The sequence below is a fragment of the Marmota flaviventris genome, chromosome 6 (assembly GCF_047511675.1).
Source record: "Marmota flaviventris isolate mMarFla1 chromosome 6, mMarFla1.hap1, whole genome shotgun sequence".
NCBI lineage: Eukaryota > Metazoa > Chordata > Mammalia > Rodentia > Sciuridae > Marmota > Marmota flaviventris.
This window is the reverse complement of record NC_092503.1, coordinates 6,840,755-6,868,146: the sequence shown is the minus strand read 5'-3', so window position 1 is coordinate 6,868,146 and position 27,392 is coordinate 6,840,755. Positions and strand designations below refer to the sequence as shown.

The window sequence follows — 27,392 nt, the reverse complement described above, 5'->3', positions numbered from 1 at the left end:
CTCCGGTCCTGCCTTGCCATGTGGTCCGTCACTCTCCCAAGCTCTGACCCTCATATATCCATCCACCAGGAGGCTTTCATCAAGGCCACGCAGAAGCAGGTGCTCTGCTCTCAAACCTCCAGAACTATATGCTAAACAAACATCTTTTCTTCATATATTATCCAGCTTCTGGCATTTTGTTATAGCAATGAAAAAAAGGATTTATAAACTGATTCTCAAATTTATATGTAAAAACAAAATAAGAATAGTCAGGAATTTAACTGAAGAACAAGGTGAAAATGCTGTGAGTTATTAAATAATTTAACTCTTTAGTCTTAGTGCTGATAATTAAGAAAGAAACAAGGTTAAATTATTTAGAGAGGTGGATAAATAAGTGAAGCACGTCTTAAGTTTATTCCAAATACAAGTTTGGGTTAATCGTCCTTCATGTCTTTCTCTTACAAGGTGGCAATTAGCCAATTTACTGTCAGACTGAGAAAAGAGGGTATAAGCATCTGACCAGGGTGAAAGAGCCAGAGAGAAGATGGTTTGCCTCTCCTCTTTCAGCTTTGTTAAGTACCTAGAAGGTTATGGGGACAAACTGCCCAGCAAACTCACTTCAGTAGCATACTACATGACGCAAGGATGTGATTAGAATTTTATGCTAATACCAGAGCAGTAACTTACAGAATTTGTAAATCAACAAAAAAACTATGAAGCTGTTTCCACATTTCTTATCATTAAGATATTTCTTATCATTAAGGGCAACAATGAAGAACTCATGTGCCCCAAATACCAAAACAATCTTCTTTTGCTCGTTTTGGGCACTTACAAAAGCAAGGGCAGTGGTCTGCACAGAATCTGCACAGGGTCTGCACGGGGTCTGCCCGGGGTCTGCACAGGGACTGCACAGGGTCTGCCCAGGGTCTGCCCGGGGTCTGCAGCGGTCTGCACAGAGTCTGCACAGAGTCTGCACAGGGTCTGCACAGGGTCTGCACAGGGTCTGCACAGGGTCTGCAGCGGTCTGCAGCGGTTTGCACAGGTCTGCACAGGGTCTGCAGCGGTCTGCACAGAGTCTGCACAGGGTGTGCAGCAGTCTGCAGTGGTCTGCACAGAGTCTGCACAGGGTCTGCAGCGGTCTGCGAGGGTCTGCACAGGTCTACACAGGGTCTGCAGTGGGTCTGCACAGGGTCTGCCCAGAGTCTGCAGGGGTCTGCAGGGGTCTGCACAGGGCGAGCTCTGCAGTGCTTTTAATCCTTTCCAGAACACACCACAGGACCTTGAGAATGGCCCCTCTACATGTCAAGCAGGGAACCCATCCTGCTGGGCATCTTGGTCCAACAGTCCACACAGTGAACCTTGGCTACCGAGGCCAGCGCAGGCCACCTGGAGGGCAGACAGAGGGGATACAACTGAGGCTTACGGTACAGGTGTCCCCAGAGTGAAAGGCAGAGAGAGGATTCTCACAGGAAGGGGAATCCCAGAGCAGCTATACCCGGGTGAGCTAATATGGCAAGCGGAAGGGACGTCGAAACATGACGACTTTGTTCAGAGGCGTCACAGGGAACAGACGCAGTGCCAGAAAGCCCAGTTGCACATCGCACCTGAACTTCCCAGCAGGAGAGTCCAACCCAAGAGCTTGACACAGATCTGAAAAATCATTGCATCAGTGTTTTAAACAGACAAAAGAAATTGTCACTAGGAATCACAATAGGGTCAAGAAGGATAACTTACTCCAAATTGTCCTTCTTTCCCAGGTTGCTGATAGATCAGTCGATTTTGAATTGAACTAATCATTGGATTAAGTTTCTAGCAGTCACTGAGGACATGATGGAAAACCCTCAACTATGGGTCGATTTTGTTAAGTTAGTTCATAGCTATTATGTGGAGGGTTGTATGAGAATATTTTGATTCAAACACTTCTCAAGGACATGGTCCTGAGTTGTGAAATAATAATGTAAGATATCTAGGTACCATTCTCAGCTACCTCTGTGGCTCTATCCATGGGTGTAAGTAGTGGCCACCTTTTGGTTGAAGGACTATGGCTTATTTACTTTTTCCTCTCTGTGTCTTATTATTCATTCCTATGGGCACAGAATGGGGCGGCCCTGCTTCCCAGCTCCCATGGAGGCCAGAGGACAGACACCACGCACGTGGGATGCAGGTGGGGTACTACGTGTCTCCAAGGAAAGAGCAGCCAGTTGCCTACTTGCAGAAAGAAGCATGGGTGGACTTCTGTTCAAGAGCCCGAGAGGCGACCGTGCAGCCAGTCAGCAACAGAGGAAAGGGTTCTGGAAGGTGAAGGAGCTGCAGCCACTCGGAACCCAGCCCCGTGGGGTGGGTGGAATGAAGCACATGGAGCTCAGGCCGCGCTCCAAGCTGGGCCTGACAGCTCGAAGCTGCTTAGCTGACACCCTTCGCTTCCCCATCATCACGAGGCGGCCGTGAGGGGTGAGCCGGACACACTGGAAACACCCACACCTGCCCGAACGGGGCCTGGGAGAGCAGGGCTCCCTCTGCAAGCAGGTAGGAAGGCAGAGAGGGCAGCTGATGTCTGGCTGCGCCATTTCTGGGGAAGCCACTGAGATGTAAACTGTTTTCCTCCTTAACGTACATCGAGGGGCCGGCCTTTCCTTAATGGGTCCTTCAGCAATTAAGACACCTGCCTTAATGGGTCGTCACTCTGGCCTACACTTGCCAAAGCCTCATAAGCCTTTACCTTCTTCACTACCTAATAATCTTAGGTGTGCTCCATTGCTCTGGGTGCCTCTGGCAGCATTTCTAATTCTACACACACACACACACACACGCACACACACGCACACGCACACACACACGTACGCACACACACACGTACGCACACACACACGCAGAGCCTGTGAGCCATGAGACTCCCAAGGGAGTTATGGTGGTAAAGCAGATGTACCGTATGCTGCCTGGCCCGTGTTGGTGGAAACACAGGCAAATTAAAGAAAGTGCAGAATCCACCCAGGAGAGGGTTCAAGCTGCATGGATTCTCCTCTAAACAGACACAAAGAGCTGTCAGCCCAAAGCATTAAATTAGGCAACAAACAAGAGAACCTCAGTTAAGATTTCCATATTCTGCCTTGTTCCATGTTGCGCGGCTCGTATCGTAAATAAGCATGAGCTTCAGTCCTGCTCAGGATAGGCTAAGGCCAAAACCGGGATAACTCTGTCAACAGCTTGTTTTCAGGGTTTGTTTATTTATCACTCACATTATAGTACTCAATCAGGTCAGGACTGTAGAAGAGGCAAAAATTTCTTTCTTCCAAAGAAATCAATCCAAAAATTGCTAAAATAATACTCACGCCAATTTACCAACATCATTAAAATCTAGACAGTTCCTTATTGAGAATCTTTCGACCTCAAAATCCATAATGGTTCATAAAACATACAAAAAGAGATCAAAGGGATGCAAATTCTTTTATACTACATTTTTTATTCCAAAGGAGGCTTATTTGTTTTAATGATAACTCTCCAGGACTCCTGGCCCCAGGTGAGAACAAATCCACTCCACCTTCCCACTACGCCATTCGAAACTCACAAGCAGGACCTTCAACACATGCACACGCCTGATCCCCTGATGCGGCTGACAGCCTGCCTCAAGGACCAAATCAAGGCCCAGGAGAGTCTCTCCTGGGCGGACGTGTCGCGACTGCTGCTGTGAGCACCACCGAGAAGCACCCCAGGCTTCCAGCACGAGGAAACAAAAAGTGCCTCATGGGAGACTCACCCAGCAGGAGGAGAAAGTGTCACCATCCTAGGTGGGTGAAAAGGACAAAGTTCCATTACAACATTAAGTGACAAAGCCACAAAGTCATAGAGGAGGATCATATTCTAAAACCGAGCATAGAAACAAACCGAAGCCAACCCAACACTAACAGCAGTGTCTTTGTGAACTCGCTCACACACTCACACCCCACGCACCCAACAACACACACCACATGAACGCTCCCCTACACACCAAACATGTATACACCCAACACACACACATATGCATGCACACACACGCACCCTATCAGACACACATGAATACACCGCGCTCACACACACACACACACACACACACACACAAACACACACACACAACTTAGCAAGTCTGCCCACCTGGAGCCTGGCCCAGTCCAGGCTTTAGATCGTCATCCTTAGGAAGAAACTGGCTAGGTTCATTCCAAGATCCTTTTTCCAAACCAAGCAAATCTACGCCCTCCCAAGGCAGGCTCTTGTTTTTTATCTTTTCAATGCATTTTTTCCTCCGTGGTTATTAAGGGATCAGGCTCCACCTTGCTTTTCCAACTCCCGCCTACGGAGAAGGTGCTGAGCGCTGGCTGGCCACTGACGACTGAAAGGAACGGAAACTGCAGGGACTGCCAAGAGAGCAGCAGCCGCCGGGGCAGGGACGGCTGGAGCGTCCAGCATCTGGACCCCTGCTCTTGGTCTGCTGGACTCGGTGCCTGAGGAGGGGGAGCTGAGTCTCAGGAGAGACCTGTGTGGTGGCCTCTGGGCGCAGAACATTGGATCATGGCTGTGCTCTAAGTGGAACGGACTTGGCCACTCCTCACCCCCAGGACAGCCAGGACCTGGGCAGCCCTGGGCGAGTCCCTTAGCCCTCAGTCCTGACAAAACAAGGCTAAGTTTAGTTTTTGGATTCCTTGCAGTTATGTTGGCCTAAGGCCCAAAACAAAACAGGAGAGAAAATATTCTAGACTCAAGTTCACTGTCATAGGGACCATCTCTCCCTAAAACACTTCTCAAAAACTCATCATAGTCTGAGAGTTCAGCAGAAGCCTATGTAAAATTAGCTTATTTAAAAATTTTATAGGACAGTGCTTTGTTCAAGATCCCTGAACAGTACATGATGTCCATTAAAACAAACTGAACTCTGAAGAAGCTATAAATCATACTCGAGATTTTCATTATGTCCTCTAACAAACAGTCCTCAGTCTCTTTCCAAATCCTAGCTATAGAATCATAAAGACTTAAGTCTACAGAAAACACATGCTTTCAAGATTCTATTTCATAGTTGGTTCTGAGTAGCTCATAACAGAAAAATTAATTCTAGAGAGCTTTCACAGTCAAGGGATCCAAGACTCAAGAGAAAAACGCAGATGGATAACCTAGGTAACTTCTTCTATCATGAGAAAAAGAAAAAAAGATGGAAGGAAATAAAACCGGATATTTCTTGTAGGCCTTCTGTAGCTTTCGCTTCTATGAGATAAAACATTCATAGTTCAACACCACAGGATTCTGAATAGCAATCAGATGCACACGATACATGTCTGACGTGATTATCTCATTGTCACAGAAAGCCACTGTAGGTTTAGCTAGTGCAGGTCAAGTGCAGAGCTTGACAGTGGTTAGATGTGGGCGCCAAGTCCGCACAAGACTAGGCTTTCAACGTGCCCCGTCAGGCAAGAAGCCCAGCCTGCTGGACGTCAGTCTCCAATAAGTTCATGGTACCACTTCCAAAAGTTGGGGTAGTGAGTTTTCAGGCTCCTGCCCTCTGTCAGTCCTGTGGCACCCCTGTCGTGCCCTCCTCCCACGTAGAAGGCCAACCATCTCCAGACCCTGATCCAGCTCTCCCCAAGGGCCATCGGGGGCTGCAGGGCTTGCACCTCTACCTGAGCTGGTCACTTTCTCAACAACCAAGAACATGTGAGCTATTTTAAAAGATGCTCAGTGAAAAGTAGATTTCTAAAGTGTATTCAGGCTGGGCGCGGTGGCTCAAGCCTGTAATCCCAGCTGTTCCAGAGGCCGAGGCAGGAGGATCGCAAGTTCAAAGCCAGCCTCAGCTAAGGGGAGGCGCTAAGCAGCTCAGTGAGACCCTGCCTCTAAATAAAATACAAAATAGGGCTGGGGATGTGGCTCAGTGCCCCTGAGTTCAATCCCTGGTATCAAAAAGTAAAAAATAAACTGTATTGTTTCTAGAAGTTTCCAGAAATTTTTTTTTTTCTCAAACCCTAATGATAGCATGCAACGAGAAACTGAAATGAAATAAGGAAAATATAACTTCTAGGGCTGGGGATGTGGCTCAAGCGGTAGCGCGCTCGCCTGGCATGCGTGCGGCCCGGGTTCGATCCTCAGCACCACATACAAACAAAGATGTTGTGTCTGCAGAAAAATTAAAAGAATAATAAATATTAAAAAAAAAAAAGAAAATATAACTTCTAAATGGGTAAACATTCATTCATTTCTATTTTAAATGAGAATATTCCAATTAATAAAGAAGACTTTTCAAATCCAGAAGGAAAGCAGAGTGTAGTGGAGTTGAATTGTTGCTGGGACTTCAGGTGGCAGTGACCTTCCGTTTGGTCGTAAACCCAGGAAGCCTGAAAGCACCTCAGCCTGAGGAGCGTGAAGGGTGGTTCCCTTGTGCAGCAGGGCAGCAAATGGCCAGAACTCAGCTCTGGGCCACAAAAGCAGGCCCGAGGGAGATGGCATCACCAGCTGGCACTAAAACAAAAAGGAGAGCTTTGTTCCGTCCACACACCATCACCTACTCTACTCCCCCCACCACCAAGGTGGCGTGGGCAGGCCTGGCAGCTGGCCGCAGGATCCTGCCCACGTGGTGCGGACGGAAGCTCGTGGAGAGGCCTGCTGCCCGTGTGCCCTTGGGTGGACAGCTAGGTTCAGGGAGTGCAGTGACTAAGCACAAGGGGGGCCGCAGGTCCTGCAGAAACAGCTCCCCAGCCAGGCCCCCACACTCACTGCCAGGCTGCTCCCGGCCTGCGCCCCTCCTCTGCTCCTCCGTGGCTCCCACACCACCCACAGGTTGAAAATCCACATAGAATGCTTCAGAGCCCAGAACGTTTTTAGTACCAATCAAATCATCTTCAGGTCTTGTGTGTGTGTGAGGCGTGCATGAGACATTGTGAGTTTCCTAATTGGACTTGGGTCCCATCCCTGAGATATCTCACTGTGTACATGCAAATATTTCAAAATCCAAAAATACCTGAAATCCAACCATTTCCAACAAGGGCGACCGACCATCTTTGGCCCCTGCACCACCTTTATTAACTCATCCACTTGGGGCTCTAAAGATGGGTTTGTTTTAACACGATTTTTCTTTTTTCTTCTGACATCCATGCAACACTGAGATGGCCCTGAGCTTCAGTGACTCACAGGACCTCCCCCTCCACAAGCCCACTCACAAGTTTCATTAAAATGCTGATGTCCTGATTTCCATCCTGAAGGCAAGCAGTTCAAAGCCATTGCTTTTGAGGTAGTAACTGAGCCTGGTACCGGTTCATTCCCCATACAGACGTCACAGAAGAAATGAGCTGTAGATACAATATGGGCCACGTATCTACTACGCGGAAGAGAAATAAAAAACTGGTACTGAAGGACCCAGACCATCATAACTTCAGTGCTTGCTGTGAACACCTGTATTTCCCTGGTCTCAAGAAGCCCTGGGATAAGGCCACGGGACACATGAAGAAGTAGATGAAGGTGTCTCTGCCTCCCCACAGGCAGCAAGAAGACTTCAGGGCAGGGGTGAGGCCGGCCGGAGCTCCCAGTGCAGACAGACCATCAAATTAAGGCACCCCCCACATTTTAAAAAATAAAATCTGGTCTTCAGTATTTAAAAATAAAACAAAATATTTAAAAGCCTATAAAACTGAGACAACAAAATTCAAAACTTTGCTGGAAATTTCCTTAAACTTCTATTATCCTCTAGTAGTTTCAGTTATTTTAATCCCCACTGGGGAACAGGCTCAACCATCATCTCTTCAGTTCTCTGCAACTTACCCAGGTCCACATGGCCGACAACTTCACATTCTGCCAGGACACCCTCGGGATGATAATCCGGAGCCACTAGAGACAGCCACACCCATTCTCTGGAATGCTGATAAGGTTGCACAATCTCTCTTTCAGGCAGCCTAGCCCGCCTAGCCCACCTAGCCTACCAGGGCCAACTGCTCCATCAGGATTGATCACTACCATTTCTCACAAGATAAAACACTAGGGCTGGAAAGATCAGAGATCACTAGATAAACAGGTCCAACCTCCAGACCTGGAAGGCTTCCAGCAGCACAGATAGTGAGACGCATAGCAACCAAACTTACAGCCTGGGTAACAACGAGATGGGCATGAGACAATCCACAAACCAGCTGATTTTGTGCAAATGCACACTAGGAAGCTTTATGCTGATCAGGAGCTAACTTTGCACTGGCATGTGCCACCTGGGCTTCAACCCCGCTGGGGAACCTAGAATCTGACTCTACAGTGGTGGAATCAGGCAGTGCAGAAGTCCAGAATTGAGAGTCAGGGCATCTGAGTTGACTCTTGACCATCTATGTATCCTTATGGGCTTGGACATAGCCTCTGGAAATCTCGGCTTCCTCATCTGCCACCAGAAATACTGACAGAGGCACTGATCCCACAAAGTGGTGGGAGGTTTCAGTGTGGCCAGGAATGTGCAGGGGCTCTGCAGGGCAGATGATAGGGCCTCCATTATCAGTTCCAATTCTATGGCTCAGAAAATGGGAAGATGCGATTTGTCCAAGCCCTCCACCCCAGTGCTGCTGGTTCTTGGGAACACGCATGCATTCCTACCTGGAGAGTCAGGTGGGCAGGAGCAGAGCTTAGAGGAAGCACTGGGCCAGCTGTCACAGCTCAGTCAGTGGGGTCAGCTTGGAGGAATTAGACTTTTGAAGCAAATGAGCAAGTGGCCTTTCTTTTCCTCCCTCATCTCAGATGCTAGCAACTGGGCTCTTTTTCTTGTCCCTGGTTGTGAAGTGCCCTTGACCCTTAAGTCCTGGAGATCCTGGCATTGCCAATCTTTATTTTCTGGTAAGGAGTGGGGGTGATAGGAGATCAATATGGCGAGGTCAGGAATCTTTTTTCTTTGATTTCCATACAGGGATGCCAAGCGAACCTAGGCAATTTCCCTGGCTTGATTCGAACATAATGGGCCTGAATAGAGATTTATTAGAAAACAAATGTACCTAAATGCTTTTCGGACATGAATCATTTATTGAAGACAGAATTGCTGGCTGTGAGTGCCCAAAATAAGTTGACTTACAGTATCCTTGTTTCTAGACAGCTCTGCAATATAGCCACAAGAATATTGACGCACTCAGATGTGAACAATGTTTTTGGGGTCATTGCGGACTGGCTGTTCCTCAAAAACTTTCATTAATGAGAGCAGCGATGAGACACAAGCAAGGCCTTCTTTCTCACGTTAGTTTCTTAATTCGGTCATAAAGCTCAGGAGCCAAAGAGGCTCGGTAAGCCAGCAATGTTTCTCCAATTTCTAAGTGGAATCCAGGATGGGTTCTTTAATTCATGCATACATTCATTTGTCCATTGATGTTTACCCATTCATCGGGTTGCCTGTCCTCGGGCTACCCGTTCATTCATTGAGTTAAAAATTCATTGACTCACATTTAAGTTATAGCTCTATTCATGGTGCTGCATTAGAGCCTGGGGGATCCTCAGAGAGCGGGGCTCTAGGTTTTAAGCCGGTAAGTACCATGCCCAATAAACTAAAACACCTATACTACCACTTGCCACAGTATGGACAGGTGCCCAACATGGGTTGATTCAGCCACAACTCGTAAATGATCTACTGTGACTTAATCTCCATGCTGATAACTCTGGAGCCTCAAAAAGAGTGTACACATGACAGCACAAACGGACAGAGTCCTTGCTGAGAAGACGGTCTCTTACAGTGAACACAGGGCAGATGACCCGTCAAAAGCCACCAGAAAACCCACACTTCCTCTCTAAACCATCCTCTCGCGCAAGCAGCATGGAGAGCTCCTCCATCCAACACGGCAACTGCGCAAGGCAGTACATCAAACCGACACGGGAGTAACCCAAACGAAAGCAGATCACCTACTGAAGCCCGGCAGCAGGGCAGGGCAGATGTTGGTTGAGGAACACAGAGCTGACTTTTGTTGTTGCTGTTTTTTGAACAAAGAATCTTCTATTAAAATACAAATCTGGTAAAAGCAAAGGAAATCCTGCTCACTGGGTAAGTCACCCCAAGTCACAAATTTCTTGAACAGTAACTTCCCCCCCCCATTTTAACATTAATTCACATTCGCCACAAAAATCTGCGAAGTTCTAAAATGTAGAATTTTAGAAATTTTACCACCTAGAACATTGACAACATTTTGGTTTGTTTTCTAGACTTTGGTGACTGTGTACAGGTTTTTAAAATTTTCCTTTGCTAGATAAAACCATGACAGAGGCTTTTTTATTTTTAAATATAGCTGTGATCTTATGTTCAATCAATTTTAAATGCCCTTTTTTAACCTTTAGCGTGAGATCATATTCAATTTCTGTGTCACAATGTAAATATCCTTGTAGTAGAAATACTAGGCATATCATAATTATCGCCTAATTGTTTCATTATTGTATATTTGGGCTTCTTTCTTTTTGTCTTTTCAAGAATAAATAATGCAGTGATTAACAAATGTGGACATTAAGATTTTAAGCTTCTTTCCTGGAATCTTGAGTTATTTCTTTAGAATAAATTCTCAGAAGCAAGATTTCTGGGTCCCAGGGACAAACATTTAAAGGTATCTGGTGAATGTTGCTTAATTGCTTTCTAAAATGTTTTCAACTATTTACATTCTTATCAGCAATATACACAAATACCCATTTATCACATTCATCAGTAACAAGAATTCTCATTTTAAAACAAATAAAATTTGCTCATGAGTGCATGCCCATCCCAGCTGATTTGGGAGGCTGAGGCAGGAGGATTGCAAGTTTGAGGCCAGCCTGGGCAACTTAGCAAGATCCTGTCTCAAAACAAAATAAAAGGGTCCAGAGTGTAGCCCAGTGGTAGAGTGCTTGCCTAGCATACATACTGCAAAACTAAAGAGACAAAACTAAACTCTCTCCATGCCTTAGAAATTGTGTCTCATTATGTTAAATTGCATTATTTGGATGGCTAAAAAGCTGTTCAGTTTTAAAATTTATTAAACTACTGCTTTTTTCAACCTGAATTCTCCATATTATCTATTATTCATTTATCTCTTGCATATTGATTTGTATGTACTCTTTATATATTAGATAGCATAACATCTTATCTCATTTAAAAATGAGCATTTTTTTCAGTTGTTTGCTTTTACTTTTAGGTTACGAGAGGTTTAAATTATTATGAAATAAGTCCTGTGATTTCTTTCACAATGTTTAAGCTTAGAAAAGTTTTCTTTCTACTCTACTTTCTTGTTCTGCAGAAAACTGGCAAATGTTCAGTTATTTCAACTATATTTATTTTTAAATATAGCTGTGATCTTATGTTCAATCAATTTTAAATGCCCTTTTTTAACCTTTAGCACGAGATCATATTCAATCTCTGTGTCACAATGTAAATATCCTTGTAGTAGAAATACTAGGGATATCATAATTATCGCCCAATTGTTTCATTATTGTATATTTGGGCTTCTTTCTTTTTGTCTTTTCAAGAATAAATAATGCAGCGATTAACAAATGTGGACGTTAAGCTTTTTTTCCTGGAATCTTGAGTTATTTCTTTAGAATAAATTCTCAGAATTTATTTACAGTTAATTTTATTTTCAGCACTTTGACTATCTGCCATTTCTTTGGGGGTACAAGGCTCTGTGAGGATCTGAGGCAGCTGATTTCCTAACACTTACCGGCTGTACCCAAGACGGTCATTGAAAGAGCCGTGTCTGCCGTGTTAATTGACACTGCAGGTTCATGCATTGAATACCAGCGAGCAGAGATGAAGTAACTGTGGGGGTCAATGCTCTACTCATTTTAGAGAGGAGAAAACCGGCGGTGAGCGTGTCGAGTGCCCAGGCCTGTCACTGATGGTTAGGGACGGGGAGGGCCCTGCTCAGCGCTGGCTCTCTGCTCTGGGAGATCTTTGATCCCTGGGCCTCACTCTCTTGGCCTTTCTACCTGATGGCTCTTCTGTCTCCTGGGGTCCAAAATGTCCCCCAGCATTTGAGCTCAGTCTTTCCAGGCTCCAGTTTGAGGTCCCAAAGGGGAAGCCGTGCCCTCGTCCTCAGCAGCTCCCTCGTGCCCAGTGGGAATGAGACACCCGGGCCAGCTGCCAGGCCACTCCTGGGGCTCCGTCTCCCCGCTCAGAAGAGGAGAGGTGCTCTTGACCGTCCAAGTCCTGTCCCTCTGCTAGAGGACGGCTTCCCTGGGGGAGCTGTTCAGATGTCTTTGTTTTGTCACCTGTTAGAGCACAGGCGGTGGATGCCACAGGCAGGGCGTTCAGCTCTCCTCCTACCGGGTGGGTCCTGTGGCCCAGGACAGGACGCAGGCAGGAATAGGGTCCTGCAAATCCTCAGCGGTCCTGAACGCTTCTCTCGGATGGACCCCTGGCCTGGGACATTGGGAAACATCCTGGAGGTGGAGACAGTGACTGGGTCCTGCAGGAGGAACCGGAGACCCTCTTCCAATCCAGGCCCTTTGTGTGATTATCGATTTCACGTAAATTCCCACCTTGGGGAATTCTCTCAATGGATTCTGTATGTATTTTAATCTTAGTTACACACGAGATTCCGTGCATCTTGACTAAACCAGATGGTTATTCTGCTTCTACCTTTACATATGTGTTCCTTCGGTGTCAAGTGTGTGTAACTAAGTTATTAATTATAAATAATCATAATAAATAACTAGAAAGTAATAATAAAAAATTTCGAAGGAAGCCTCAGTAATTTTGTTTTTTTTTTTTTCTAAAAAAATGCTCATCCAAGAACATAATGAAGTTGAAACAGAAAGATGGGGAAAATGAGGAAGTTTATTCATGACAGAAAAGATGTTTACAATATACAGTCAACAAAAACCTGTATGGCACGAGCCAACTTTTTTTTTTTTTTAATATTTTTAGTTGTAGATGGACACAATGCTTTATTTTGTTCATTTAGTTTTTTTTTTTTTTTAATGTGCTTTTGAGGATCAAACCCAGGGCCTTGCACATGCTAGGCAAGTGCTGTACCACTGAGCTACAACCCCAGCCCCACGAGCCAACTTTATAAGAAAAATAACAATACGGTCTCTCTGTTTAGGAAGTGCCCTGGATGGTAAGTTGTCTGACTTTTTTTTTTTCCTTCCCCAAATGCATAAAGTATTTTAAATATGCAAAACATAGTTCGTTTTACCACATTGATGTCTAGTCATGTTTGCTTCTTTAAAAAAAATTACAGATCCTGACGCTACCTCACAATCTAAGGTTGAAATGAGAGTTTACTGTGTGCGTAAGTTTTCACAAACAAGACCTCATTTATAATGTTGGGATCCTTATGCAATTTCCTTTCTACCCTCAACACTGTTTTAAGCGTTCTTCTTGAACATGTTCTACAACTAGTCAGTTTTAATGGTGATGGAGTATTTCTTTTGTGTGACTCCAACCAAATTATTCTGTACCCATATCGACAAGCATTTGGTTTATTTCGATCTTTTCTCACTGCTGCGGAGAGTGCAGCGATCAACACTGGGGTTGACATGCACACCTCCAACTTACTGTCTGTTAACAAACTGCTTTTCCAAATGGATGGTCAATTAACACGCCTGTAGGCTCCTATGGGAGAGACATCTTGGGGACATCCATTTTCTTCTTTCTGCTTCTCAGTACTTTCAATTATTTCACAAAGATTGTTAACCACAGGGCTAATATATTTAAGCTAAAAAAAAGGGTCCAATAGTACATACTGTCTTAGTTATTACTGTTATTGTTGCAATTATTAATTGTAATAACTCAAAAGAATTTTGATTTTTAAATTCTATATAGGTTTTATTTTAGGAAACTTTCATAGGGTTATCTATAAAAGGTTTCCAAGGGAAAAAATGGAGCTCAAACTTTTACACTGCATTTTCTGATTACAAAGGTAGATGAACACACACCATTTGATATTAAATAAGCACTGATTTATTAGGGTACCTGTTTTATGACTCGCTCAGGAAAGTTCTCTGGCTCGACTTGTTTGGCCACTCTCCTGTTCTGACCCTACCTTCCCTGGGGCTCAGTCTTCTCTTCTGCCTTTCCTGTTGGCCTATCTTACAAGACTACTGGAGGCATAAAATAAGACAACTGATTTAAAACACTCAAAAAAAGTTTAAAAAAAAAAAAAAGTGTTGTATACGTTTACACAACACACACACACGATTCATTCAGCTAACATTTATGTGGCACCTACTAAGTGCGATCAAACTTGTTTACATCGATCGCTCAAGAAATAACCACGTTAGAGCCCAGAGCAAAAACGTGGATTCCCGCAAGACCTCTCTCTAGGGCCACTCCATTCAGTTCTTCTCCTGCAAAGAAGCATGACTTAGCAAATCCGCAGGTCTGCTCGGGGCCACTTAGAACTTACTCTGGTAATCCTCAGATCTCCGCTTTCCTCTAAGAGCAGTTAAGGATCTTAGAGATCAGCAAACACGAACCAAAGGAGAGAACAAGATGGGGATTCAGCCCTGGAAGCAAGTGTGTTTGGCTGCGATGGTGCTCTTCACAGGAACTGTTTCTAAGAAAGCAGATGCTGGCAGAGTGGGGAGCTCTGGAAACTCGGGCCTGGGCTCAAAGATGCCCGAGTCCTGACCTTATTAAGAAAAAGCCTCCCGCTGCAGGACGCACCCAGCAAACCTCACTTGCTATCATGAAGGTGATGGTGCAGAGCAGACAGCGAACACCACGCAGCTCTACTGACCCAAAGACGCCAGGTGTGGAGAGGCTGGACCCCCCCCCCTGTTACCTACCTGGCCAGCACCATGGGACCACAGGTTGGACCACTGACCCTTCTAAAGGACATCCCATGCTTTTCCTGGGGAATCTCAGGTATAAAGTTTTCCTTTGTTGATGCCACAGTTATATTCTGATATGGGTCTGAATAATAAGGGTCTTGGGTTTGAGAGTCTGAGAGATCTTTGTCCTATATCATTGCTTCTTTAGCCTCAGAGGTTTGGGGAAGTAAATGAGAAATACTGGGCTTTGGTTCCTCAGATGACTGAGGTACCGTATGACACCCAAACTCCACTCGGAGGTATCTAGACCAGAGAAACGAAACACATGTGTACACAAAAACTTGTACACCTTTCACATCAGCATTACTCATAGTCAGAACAGCTGGAAATGGCCCGAATGTTCATCAGCTGATGTGCAGTATATCCATAAAATGGAATATTACTCAGCCACAAAAAGAAATGGATTACTGATACATACTTCAGCACAAATGAGCCTCAAAAATATGTTAAGAGAAGGAAACCTCATAAAAGGCCAGATATTGCATAACTCGATGTATATGAAGTGTTCAGAACAGCAAATCTACATAGACAGAAAGTAGACAGGTGGTGGCCCAGGGCTAGAGGAGGTGAGGGATGCAGAGTAGCTGCTGAGAGGTGTGGGGCTTCTATTTGAGGTCAGGAAAGTGTTTAAATGTGGACATTGGTGGTGCCTACACAACTGTGAAAATACTAAACACCAATGAATTGCGCACTTTAAATGAGCAGATTTCAGGGGATGTACACTATATTGCAATATAGCTGTTTTTTTTAAAAAAAAAAAAAAAGAAATAAAGAACAGAACACGGGTCTTGGGTACTTGTAGAAGACAAGATGTAAGACAGTCAACTTCAGTCCACATAGTAAAGTGGCCAGATATGTCGCAGCAGCAGCATGTTTAGACAAAGGAAATGAGTAAGCCCTCAGGAAATATCAGCCTGTAAGGAAAACACACTTCACCATCAGCAGGGCACAGAGCAGGCTAGCCCCCTGAGGCCAGGCATGGAGTGGGCTAGCCCCCTGAGGTCTGCTGGTGGACCTCAGTGCCACCGAGCCCGTTAGGGAAGCTGAAGCCCATCCTAGACTGACCTGATCTGTCAGCAAGACCCTAAACAGAAGCCGGACGGCCTCAACTTTGATCCCAACACAGGCGATGAGCAAAGCTCACAAGGACATTAAGAGCAACTGTCACCCTCAGCTCCCCAGAGTCTCTAGGGGCAAGGGAAATCCACCAGAGGCACACGCACCAACAGCCGCTTCTGCCGCCACCAGGGGTTTCTAGGCTGTGCGCAGAGGTTCAGAGAAGATCATCAGTGGGTTGAAGTTGTTTTTCTTTTTTTTCCATGCAAGGCTGCTTAGAAACAAGCTCTGCTGTGGCTCACCCCCAGCAGGAGGGCTCAGCTGAGCATCTTGGCTCTAGCAGACTCACTGGGATTAAATCTGGACAAAATTCCTGGACTCAAACTCTATGGGAGAAATGACAGGGGCTGAAGGAGCTCGCTCTGGTAGCCAGAGCAGGGCAGAGCAGACCTGTCCTCCCCGGGTCAGCTCCATGGGGCAGGTGTGGTGTCGGGCTCACTCTGTCCCTGGCATCCCACAGAACAGACACCGAGGAAGACACTCGTGAATGAGATTGGTGAGTTGCCAAAAGCTTCATTTAGTTAATGAAATCAGTGGGGAGATAAATAATTAAGAGAAAAGAAATGAGTTCCTAAGGCGGCAATGCTGACATTCTAACATACGCTGCATAGGAGATGATTTACCCTCAAGTTGGGGGTCAAGAGTGCAGTCCCTTGCCAGGCTCAGTGGTGAACACCCGTAACAGCCACTCGGGGGGCTGAGGCAGGAGGATCGCCAAGCTCCAGGCCAGTCTCAGCAACTTAATGAGGCCCTAAGCAACTTAGTGAGACCCTGCCTCAAAAATAGACCACACTCATCCAACTGTACCCTTCAAACGGGTGGATTTTATGGTATGTAAATTCTGTATCAATAGAACCACTAAACAGTAAATGAACAAATGGAAGAAGGGGATCATTGAATAGAAGAAGTCAAATTAATTTCTTTATGGAAATGTAGAAGGAATGTGAATAAGAAAGAATGGGAAAGAGGGTCGAGGACAGAAATGGGAAGAGAGCCTGCGCCATCTTGTACCTTCTTGTGTCCTAAGCACCGGCCCAGCCATGCCTCACCTGACCTCCCAACCCAGTTTCACCAACTCACACACAAGGACGCTCCAGTGAAGTCTGTCAAATCTCTACATAAAAACGACACCCTGGCTCTGGCATTTTCTCAAATGACTCACCCAATAAGGGCCGCAGTGGCCAAGGGTAACTCAGCATGATTCCAGTGTCTGCTTCCTGCCTCCAGAGATATTCAGGAGGAACCAGGTCCTGCATACCACAATAAAAGTTGTAGCATTTACACTTCCCAGGGTTGAAAACAAGGAACTCTACTTGTCTCCCGTCTTCCCATCTCCCCAGGGGACCTCAAAGATCGAGGACCTGTGGGGCTCATTCTGTTCCTGAGAAAGTGGTTTGTCTTGGCGGGAACAATGGGGATCATTCAAAATGGCAGCAGTTTCACCTTCACCCTGTTCTATCCTTTCCATCTGAAAACAAATTTCCTGACAACAAGGTTAGCAGATTCGCCCAATATTGAGAGTATTCAAGTACCATTTTGAGAACTCTGCTTTTTTTTTGTACTTTTTTTCCCTCAAAAATGTTACCTTCTCTGAACATAAACTTGATGCTTTTGGAAAATTTGAAAGGTGCATTTTAATTCATGACTTGAACCACAGAGACAGCCAAAATACAGAAGGGGGAATGATAATTACATTAACACACACACACACACACACACAAATGATTAAGTTCTCATCCTCTTTGGGACAAGAATTCTCTTACTTGGAGTAACTTCAGGCTTGGACTTTGGCACCTCTTTTTATGAATCTTCCTTCCTTAGAAACAGAGAAGTATCATCCACATAGAGCCATGCTTCAGGCTGGGTTTTGATAAGACTTGGCGGAAAGTTTAATCACGTGCTGGATGTGAAGGACTTGGCAACTGTTTCATCACAGATGTTTAAAGTTACTTTTTAATTGACAAGTTAAAAAGTATGTATGTTTATGGTCTACAACATGACGTTCTGTTGCACGTTTACATGGGGAGACGATTTGATCAAGATAGTTAAGATCCAACCTGCTTATCATTTGTGGTGAGAACGTTCAAAACCTGCTCTTTCAGCCCCATTCCAGCATAGAATTCATTATTATTAACTACAGTCATGATGCTGCACAATAGATTTCTGAGCACATCAAGGTCTAAAAGCCACAGGGCACCATTTGGAGACTGAGGTGGCAGTAATGTGACCCGCGCTATCCACAGTGCCAGCTGCTCACTGCTGGTTACTACCACTGCTGCCCAACCTTGAGGTCCTGCTTTTGTGAATCTGTCCAGTTAGGGGGGCACTGTAGCCACTCCACAGTAACTGGCACACATGGAAGCTCAATGAACTCTCAACTCAATGCAGGACGCGATGGGTAGTTTGTAGGACCTGGAAAAAATGAGAGTGTGGGTTTCCTTTTCCAAAGACTGTTAGGGACTTCAAGACTGTAAAAGCCGAGCCTCACTCTGAGGGTGGCATCCTAAGTGAGAGCCCAGTTTAGACACCATGGAGCTGCCCTGACTCAATGGTACTTTGACTTTACTGACGGGAAAACTCCTCAAATCTGTCCAACTCTGGAAGATATTTTATAACAGAAAGTAAGGACATGTCATTTGAAAAAGGGGTCTTCCTTCCTTCCTCCCTCCCTCCCTCCCTCCCTTCCTTCCCAGCAGCTAGCTCAATTGTATAGATTGTGAGCTGCCCTGCCCGGCCCCCAGCACCAGCTCAACAATGAATTGCACCCATTTCTGGAATCTGACCTCAGACCTGAGCAAGAGGTGCCCTGTGAAGGGATTCCCATTGCCCAGGAATGGTCAATGTTAGGGACTGGTGACTCTATGGTACCAAGCTAAAGCCCACTCCAACAAACAAAAGACGAAGCAATTCAACTCTCTCTCTCTCTCTCTTTTTAAACAAAAGCAGCCTCTGAACCAGCAGCTTGCTGCTATATGGCATCATAGCTCGAGCCAAGCTACTGGGGAGATGGAGGGGCAGCCCTCCCCTGGCCTTGGGCTGTCCACTTCTTAGCCCCTTCCTCCAGGGCTCTTTCATTCCTTCAACAAATATTTATGGAAGCTCCATCCTGGGGAGTGGGGACACCAAATGTTCCCAAGGAACTCGCTCTCCTGCAGGAAAGAATGGCGAGAATTCAAAAGATAAAGTGGAAGACTGCTGCTGCTGCCCCCTGGAATGTGCAGTGTTTTGAAAATAAAAAGTGAAAGTGAGGCCCCTGCCTCCCCAGGGGGTGGGGAGAGGCCAGGACAGCCTTCGTGCTGGTGTGGTTTCTGAGCAGGCTCCTGTCGGTGCTTCTGAGCCCCGGAACATGCTGGCCCCTCTGTTCCTCTCCCTCTTCCCCTTTGCTGATTTGCCAAATGTGTGGGCTCGACCCTGGAGACCCTGCTCAAGCCCTGGCATCAACACTGGGGCCTCCTTCCTGTCTTCTCATGGTCCCTCGAGGCCAGTTCACCACTCCCTGTGTGAGTGAGTGAGACCAATGGCATGAGAGGTCCTGCACAGGACCAAGGCCCCGTGGTGGAGATGAATGTCACTTCCCTCTGCACACATGTCCACCTTCCCACAGGGCTGGACTCCTTGGGAGCCATGATGTATCCCATCCTTGTATCTAGAATTCCCACATGGGTCTGGCCCTGGTTGGTGGTGAAGAAATTCTCCCAAACTGAACAGACTGAAGGGTCAGCCATGTCCACCACACAGTATTTCATGTGGGGAACTAGGCATCTAATCTACCTTCTGTCCAGATATAGATGTTGATCAGACAGCCTTCTAGAACTTTCTATCATGCCACTAAAAAAACACCCAACACATGTTAGGAAACCAGCCAACCAGCCAACCAGGGAGAAAGGCACTCCTGCAGCGGGGTGTGTCCTCTTGATGCCTTTTCTCTGTATTGTGAGTGGACCTCAGCTGCTTGCACTCACAATATGGAGCCCAAACATGCAGGACCTGCAGGGGCTGCCCAGGGTGAGGGTGTCGACCAGGACACTGGCACAGGGACTCAGAGCCAAAGGACTGGTGCCTTTGAGGGTAACACAAAGGCTACATGAGCTCCGCATCTTCACCTCTAAGATGGAGACGACGTGCTACCAATAGCTGCTTTCCCAGCCTACCTGGGAAGCCAGGCGGTCGAGCTTGGTGAGCCAGGAGTTCTAGTGAAATCAGATGAAGCCTAATGAAGCACAAGGGTGTCAACAGCATCTTTGCTCACTGCATATTCAGATTGGGGCCAGGGGGCCACACGGCTGAGTGCTCGCGCCCAGACATGGGTGATTCTGGCTCCTAAACGGGTGACATGTGTCAGCAGACTTGTTGGTTTAATCTGAGCTAAACTCCGTGGTCAGGAACGCCTTTCTCCATTTTCATCAGGCCCTGCCCCACAAGGCCCGCTGTTCCACCCCCATGAATCCTTCAAAGGGAGTTGCACTGGGCTGGATGCTCCACCTCTTGTGTGCAGTTGCCTCAGCAGCGCACCATGTCCATTTTCAAATGATTGCTGTGAACTCCTGGATTGTGTAGCACCTCACAGCCACAATTACCAACACAGTTTTAAAAAGAGCAAGGCTGCACGCACACACACACACACACAGATACACACACACAAAGATGCACACAGATGCACACACAGATACGCACACACAGATGTGCACACATAGAGATGCGCACACACAGATACACACAAAGATGCACACACACAGATGCACACACAGATGCAACACACAGAGATGCGCACACAGATGCGCACACACAGATACACACAAAGATGCACACACATGAAGATGCACACACACACAGATGCACACACACAGATGCAAACACACAAAGATGCACACAGATGCACACACAGATACGCACACACAGATGTGCACACACAGAGATGCGCACACACAGATACACACAAAGATGCACACACACAGATGCAACACACACAGATGCGCACACAGATGCACACACACAGATGCACACACAGATACACACAAAGATGCACACACATGAAGATGCACACACACAGATGCACACACAGATGCGCACACACAGATGCACACACACAGATGCATACACATGCTAATGAAAGCGCTCCACCATCCTTCCTTCTTTTTCTCCAATATATCAAGTAAAACTTGGTTTGCCTGTCCCTGGTGCACCTGTCCCCGGTTTGCCTGTCCATAGCTCTGCTTTTCTCCTCCAACATCTTTCTGTAAAAAGGGGGAAAAGGAATGCCTATTGGTTCCTCTTCCATTTATTACTACAAGTCCCACCCAAGCTTTGGAGATTTGGGCCCAATTATTCTCCAGCCCCACTGGGGAGCATGAGACCCTCATAGTGATGCTCAGGACAGCTTGTTAAGATGTGAACTGGCAAATTTCACACAAGTGTTGTGCTCAGATTTCAAAGACAACCCCAGTGTAAGCACCTGCATGAGAACGTGAGGGTAACGTATACACTGTGGCAACAGGATCAGCAATTGCTTGTCCAAGGTGACGGGAGAGAGGAGAGCACAGAGTAGGCTTTGGAATCATCCAGAGAAGGGGTTTCTCTAGCAGAAACAAAGGAAGGTACGTAAAGGTGGTGACCAGAGACCAGGGGCAAGAGAACCAGGCAGCCCTCCATCAAATATGCCATCAGAATCGGGGAACAGAGAAGGAAAGAATCCAGGCAGGCATACTCTGGCGGGTGACTCCATCCCACCCAACCTCACGACTCAGATTCCTCATTTGGAATTGGATGGTAGAAGAAGAAGCCAGGAGACCACAACAAGGTCCTTGCTCCCAGAGTTACTCAGAGACCACCCAGCTCAGTTTCATTCTCAAAACCACCACAGATGTTCCTTCAGTGTGGGAGGCTGCAACTAAGTCTGAAAAGCCTCTGCTGTGTCTTCAAACTCCATGGGAATTGTGCATGTCATATCAGGGCCTATGCAACTTTGTTTCAATTTAATAAATCTTTTCCTTGGAAGTTGGGCATCCTGGTACACACCTGTGATCCCAGCAACTTGGGAAGGTGAGGCAGGAGGATCGCTAGTTCAAGGACAGCCTGGACAACTTAGTGAGACTGTCTCAAAATAAAATTAAAAGGGGCTGTGACTGTAGCTCAGTAGCATAGTGCCCCTAGCTTCCAGCCCCAGCATTGAAAAAAAAAAAGGTTCCCTCAGGTCTTGCAAAACTGTCACTCGAGAGCGAGATGACTGAGATGATCGCAGCTCTGCACACACCCGGACTACCTCCGCACGCGGTGCCTCCATTGCCGAATGCACATTCACCTGGACGCCTCACTGAGCAGGCCAGGAAACAAGGGCCACACTCAAGGGGACCTTGGATAAGTCAAATCCTAGTGCCAGGGACAACGCACACCAAGACTCAGCTCCTGGTCTGAGTGAGCTCAAGGTCTCGCGGACAGAAAGTCAAAGGCCGTGCTTGAGGCCCAGTCCAGGCTGTTCCTAGTCCTGTTCCCTCTCTGTCACTCCTCATAGTCCCTAAAAGGCCCCTGTCTACACTGCTCATGGAGAGTGTTCAGTGGAGCAGGCAGGCAACCCCCCAGGTGGTCACTGATGAAACATTCCCAACATACTGATGGCATGTTGACTGACAGGTGGCCAGCTCAGCACCCTCAGGACACAGCTAGATGCAGACCTTACAAAGTCCATGTTGAAGGGGGGGCATTTCTCTAACAAGGCTTCACTTGATTCTTCCCTTGTCGCTTTGAAATTCACGTTTTTTTCTTTTTGTCCAACCTTCTCCCAGATCTTCTCCTCCCTAATCTCATTTTCTCTGAATCACCTCTTTAAAAGCCCCCTGTTCCTGCTGATGGGCAGAATCACAGCCTTTGGGACAGGAGTGTCCAGTGCTTCTCTTTTGCTAGCAAAACAATAAACTGTCTTTTTCCTTTTTCTCAAAACTTGTCCTTGTCATTGGATTGGCATCAGGGACAAGGACCGAGCTTTCAGCAACATTTTCTCTGGGGAGCAAGCCTGACTGGAGCTGCTGCTGATCTGACTGTGGAGAGACAAGCAATCGTTCAGCCATTTGAGAAGATGGCGGGAGTCAGAGGAAGCCCTAACGCAGCGAAACCTGGAACCAACATAAAAAATAATAATAATAAAAAACTGGGCAAACTCTCTATGGTCCTTTCGCCCAGTCACCTGTAAAAGTTCACTCCTTTTAGTCTTCTAGAAATGGGGATCAAATTAGTGTTTTAGTGATCCCGTGAAACTTCCATCAGACCATTCGGTCTTGGTAACTTCTTAAGTTTTCCTCTGATTTGAGGGATTGAGATGGAAAAAAAAATCTCTGCACATTTTGAAGCTAAAGGAAACTTCTTCAGCCTGAAAGAAGATCCAGCGAGACTGGGGAAAGGCAAGAATGAGCCCAGGAAGTATGTGCAATTGTTTCACCACAGAGCAAAGTCATGGCGACTCTAGGACCTAGTTAACCTTTGTGGTCCTCAGTTTCGAATCAAATTAGAGAAAATTCGGTGTGGATGGCGAAAGGATGAATGAGACACTTTCTGTAAAGTTCATACCACAGCAGGCTGAATAAAGTGCTGCTTTTTGAGGTGCATACGTGGCAAGGTTAAAAACTCAATGCAGTGAGCCACACTTGGAAAGAATAACACAGAAAAGTTGTTGTTGTTTCCTGTATTTACTACTCTAGAGTGTGGAAGAGGCCCTCGATACATTATCCAGTTCTGCTGACCTCTCAGACCGACTCCCTCCCCTCCATCCCCCTTCCCCAGGTCTGCAGAGGGACCCTCTAACTACCTCATGTACAAGGTGAGAATTGAATCACCTTGTACATGAGGTACAAGGTGATTCAGTTCTTGGGCCCCTTTACTTCCTGCTGGGAGAGCCCACATCCTTCCTAGGGTCACAGTGAAACTCTAGCCTCGCCCATCCTCCAAGTCCCTTCCTTACCAGGCCAGATCCCTCCATCTCTGGGCCAGATCCCTCCATCTCCATCTCTTTCTGATTCCCATTCCAGCCTCCCGGAAACCAAGTGCTGTCTCCCTCACCCCCAATCTTGTACTGCCCAGGTGACCTACAGAAATGCTACCCAGCACTAATCTTGCTTATCTCCCAGGACAAGGATGCCTGAGGCCAGAAATTCCTCTTCCTGCAGGCTCTCGAAATGGTTGGATCTAAGAGAGCGGCCAGAGTGACCCCAGGCAACCGCAACCTTCATTAGAACCCAAACTGCAGGCCCAAGGACCACCCCTCCCACCAGGGCCATAACTGTTGACAATGGCCAGGAGGAGAACCAGAAAGAAAGGAGCAAAAAGGAGTGGTGCTCAACCTCCTGGAAAATCTCCACCCATTCCCAGAAAAGACAGAAATATCCTCCCCTTCCCGGCCCCCCACCCCTTCCACCCCTTCTGTAGCCTCCAACTCCCCGGGGAGGGTAAGTGATTTGCAAGTCTCCCTCCCATTTCTCCTATTCTGACCAAGGATAAAAGTCCCCTGTGCTGCTCGCTGGGAGCTTGGTCTTGTTAGTGGTTCCACAATCCTGAGGGAAAAGAACTAGTTAAGGGGCAAAAACATTGGTAACATAAGCACATTAGGATGAGTGTCCCCCACTCCCAGATGTAACTTAGGGTTTACTCTAGGAAATATTTCTGGAATCCCTGACTTGACGTCTGGTGGGTGTGTGGGTGGGTGTGGGGGGTCAGGTAGTCCCCTTTCAGTGTCCCCACAATGCTCTGTGTACACACCTGATCTCAGGGTGTTCAAATGACCTATTTAGGTTGCTACCCTGCCCTCCTCCAAGGCATAGCTGGCATCAGATTCATTCTTGCACCCCTAGTGCGAGGTAATTGATAGCCTGAACACAAGAATTTGGCCAAAAATGCTCCAATAGGGTTCTGGATGCTCTAATAGGGTTCTGTGTGAGAAGATAGAATAAAAGACTCATCTCACTCCTGTCAATCTTTAAGGTCTGGAAGGAAGGGAGATGGGAAGACACAGGAGTTATGGAACCCAAGTGTCCCCCAAGGGAGAACAACTAAGGCCCTAGCTGAAGGGGGCGGAGCAGCTGGCCCAGGAAGGCCATCAAGGTGGCCCCTCATAGGGGAAGCAACAGAGAAGGGAGGCTTCAAAGGATGGGGTTGGGTGGTGGGAAGCAAGTTCATAGCTGGGGATGAGATAGGAACTTGGGGGATACAGAAAGGAAATTCTCTCAAAGGAAAAGTATCCATAAGCCATTGGAACACAGGCAACACTATGAACTGATGGAGAACAAAAGAAGCAACTGGTGAGCAATTCAGTCCTCATCCTTGGCCCACGTCTTTGCCTGCAAAAGTGACCCAATGTGGGGCAATGGGCCAGCACACAGGGAGACCAGGGTGAACTGTGTAACCCTATCCCGACTCCACCTCCAGCTCGGCCCTAGCTACTGTGGAGCTACCGTCCTCCATAAATATTAACACCCCAAAGCAAGGTTTGCTGCTTCGGGCTCTCGAGATGACCCGCATTCTCCCTTGCCTGTCTCTGCTTTCCTAATCGAGTCTCTGCCTGTGCCTCTGACACATCCTTAATTTCTGCCACGACTTTGGTGGAGAACCCACAGGTCCTGAATGGAGGTTCCTCCAGGAACTCCCCGCCTCCTTCTCTAGCAGGAATGAGACTCCCGGCAAGAAGTGGGAGGAGGACCTTAGTAGATTAGCTGTTAATCATCTGTGAATCAAGGTTAAGCGAATTCTCCCTGAGGGAGAAGGAGACCAACCCCGCCAGGCAGGGGGAAGGGTCCTGGGTGGAGCCCTGTCAGGCCACCCAGTCACACCCAGCTCCCAGTTGTCACTCTGGTTACGAGAAACCCTGGTTCCGAGAGCATTCTCCATGCAGATTTACCAGAAGCCCCACGTATTTCAATACTGCATGGTTCCACGTGTGCCTTTCACTCAGTGTATGATTTTCCAAGTTCTCTTAAAGTATTTGTGAATTTAAATTAAGAAATTGCCATTTTGGTGGGGACACCCCTCCTCCCCCATCTTTGTCAGAAAATGAGTCCTCAGAAGGTTTACGGGGCCGGGGCTGGGGCTCAGTGGTACAGCACTTGCCTAGCATATGTGAGGCACTGGCTTAGATCCCCGCCACGACATAAAAATAAAAACAAATAAAATAAAGGTACTGTGTCCACCTACAACTGAAAAAAAAAATTAAAAAAATAAAAGGAGACAAGAAATCGAGGAGCAGACCAACAGGACTTCAGAGAACAGGAGTTGCATGTGCAAATTCCCTCAGGCAGTGGTTCCCAGTGGTGGGCAATTCTGTCCCTTCAGGCAATAACTGGAAATTTCTGGAACATGTTGTTAGGACTAGGGCTAGGGGGACTATTATGGCATCTAATGGGATTGGCCACGGATGCTGCTCAGCAGCCTAGCCCACGCAGGACAGCCCCTCAACCGAGAATTCTTTGGCCCCAAACCTCGATAGTAATGAGATTGAGAAGTCTTGCCCTGGGAGAGCCTGGCTGAGAGACCACACGGGCCACCTGACCACCCGACTTCTTGCACCCCATTTTTCTCCAGGCTACAGTGCCATGTGTGTTCAGGGCCAGCTGCTCCGTTTTGTGCTAAAAACAGTACAATTAAGAACCCTGTGCCATCAATAAGAACCACTGCAGTAATTAAGATAAACCTGTCAAGAAATAATTATCATATACTATAGTCCTGCATCTAGAAAGAGTTCCTGTTTTTTGAAGGCTGAATAGAGAGAAAATATCAGAGAAACAGACAGACGGTGGAAGGGTGGCTAGACAAGGTGTCCACATATTCCAGGACGGAAGTGGCTCATCTTGTCTCCTTTCGGCCCACCTTCCCCCACGGTAGAAAAGGGAGGACAGAGAGGGGATGGGCTAGGTGACTTACGAGTAGGATCCAGGGTAAAATTTCAGATGACCGCATTGACTGTATGCTTCTGGCTACAGCATCCCGGGAAGAAGATGTGCTTGGTGCTTTAAAATTTCATCAGCCTTGGTTAACCTCTGCCCACAGAGAATTGACTGCTCAGGAGGAGCCCATGTCGATGGGAGACAGAGCAAATCTCACTGCTGGATTAATCCATTTCTCCCATTCTCATTTCCAACTCTGTCCAAGATGAGCCCTGGCAGTATCTTTCCAGATCTGCCTTTAAACTTAACAGTGATGAAATTCGACAAAAGGTTGAAAGAAAACCTTGGATTCCATCCAGCCACAGCCTCGGGAACCAGGAAGAGCAGCCCTGGGAGTACCCTTAAGTGCTGCCGCTCAGGGAGCTTCAACCTTGGCTAAATCCTGGGCTGAGCACAGCTTGGATTCAGATGTTAACCACAGGGTCCTCCCCTGCTCCCATCTCAGGTCTTTGACTAAAACACAAAAGACCACATTCCCTGGAAATGATGGCAGCACATCTTATCAGCACTGCTGAGTTTTCCTCCAGTTTCTATAATACTTCTCTCTTGCAGTATTTCTGCAGCTCTTACAAACTAGGATGGAAGCATGCAAGGGGAAGGTCTCTGTGGTCCAGCTTTGTTCAT

The 27,392-nt window shown here is 46.8% G+C and overlaps 1 protein-coding gene across 2 annotated transcripts in view; it reads right to left on the bottom strand.

The window, feature by feature from the left end:
* Positions 1-27,392, bottom strand: part of Agpat4 (1-acylglycerol-3-phosphate O-acyltransferase 4) — a 104,829-nt gene that overhangs the window by 71,794 nt on the left and 5,643 nt on the right. The window contains exon 1 of one of the 2 annotated variants that reach the window (XM_027939543.2): positions 26,746-27,071. The exons of the other annotated variant lie outside the window; for it this stretch is intronic. The gene's annotated coding sequence lies outside the window, so the exon portion shown is untranslated. Of the gene's footprint in view, positions 1-26,745; positions 27,072-27,392 lie in introns of those variants that run through there. 2 annotated transcript variants of the gene reach the window in all.